The sequence below is a fragment of the Colobus angolensis genome, unplaced genomic scaffold (genome assembly GCF_000951035.1).
Source record: "Colobus angolensis palliatus isolate OR3802 unplaced genomic scaffold, Cang.pa_1.0 Scaffold149, whole genome shotgun sequence".
Classification (NCBI taxonomy): Eukaryota; Metazoa; Chordata; class Mammalia; order Primates; family Cercopithecidae; genus Colobus; species Colobus angolensis.
In genome coordinates this window covers 2,575,426-2,576,047 of record NW_012114588.1, presented here as the reverse complement: position 1 = coordinate 2,576,047, position 622 = coordinate 2,575,426, and the positions used below count along the sequence as shown (strand labels likewise).

At 42.8% G+C, this 622-nt stretch overlaps 1 protein-coding gene across 2 annotated transcripts in view; it reads left to right on the top strand.

Annotated features, from left to right (window-relative positions):
* Positions 1–622, top strand: part of MTOR (mechanistic target of rapamycin (serine/threonine kinase)) — a 152,242-nt gene that overhangs the window by 6,790 nt on the left and 144,830 nt on the right. The gene's annotated exons all lie outside the window — the stretch shown is intronic.

Below are 622 nucleotides of genomic sequence, written 5' to 3'. Positions count from 1 at the left end.
AAAAATCAAATCATTTTTAGTAATCATACTGTTGGCAGCAATGTGTGTTGCTATCAAAATTCTGAGGTTGTTATGTGAGTTGCTGCGAGGTAAAGGAAACGAGCAGTTACAGTGATGCTGCTGGGAAGCAGATTTTTTTTTTTTTTTTTGAGATGGATTGCCCAGGCTGAAGTGCAGTTGTGCAGTCTCAGCTCATCGCAACCTCTGCCTCTCGGGTTCAAGCGATTCTCCCACCTTAGCCTCCCGAATAGCTGGGACTACAGGCGTGTACCACCACGCCTAGCTAATTTTCGTAATGGAAACAGGGTTTTGCCATGTTGACCAGGCTGGTCTCAAATTCCCAACCTCAGGTGATCCACCTGCCTTGGCCTCCCAAAGTGCTAGGATTACAGGCATGAACTACCGTGCCTGGCCTCCAGTGAATTTTTTATGCTCAGTATGAATCGATAGTTACTTTATTGCATTTTTTTTAAAGCAAACATCTATGGATTGCCACACCATTATTCTATACGTTGTTTTATGTATGACTAAGAATGCAAATATGCCACTTAAACTGTGACTTGGTACCTCTTTTTTTTTTTTTTTTTTGTCTGGGTCGTGCTCAGTCACCAGACTGGAGTTC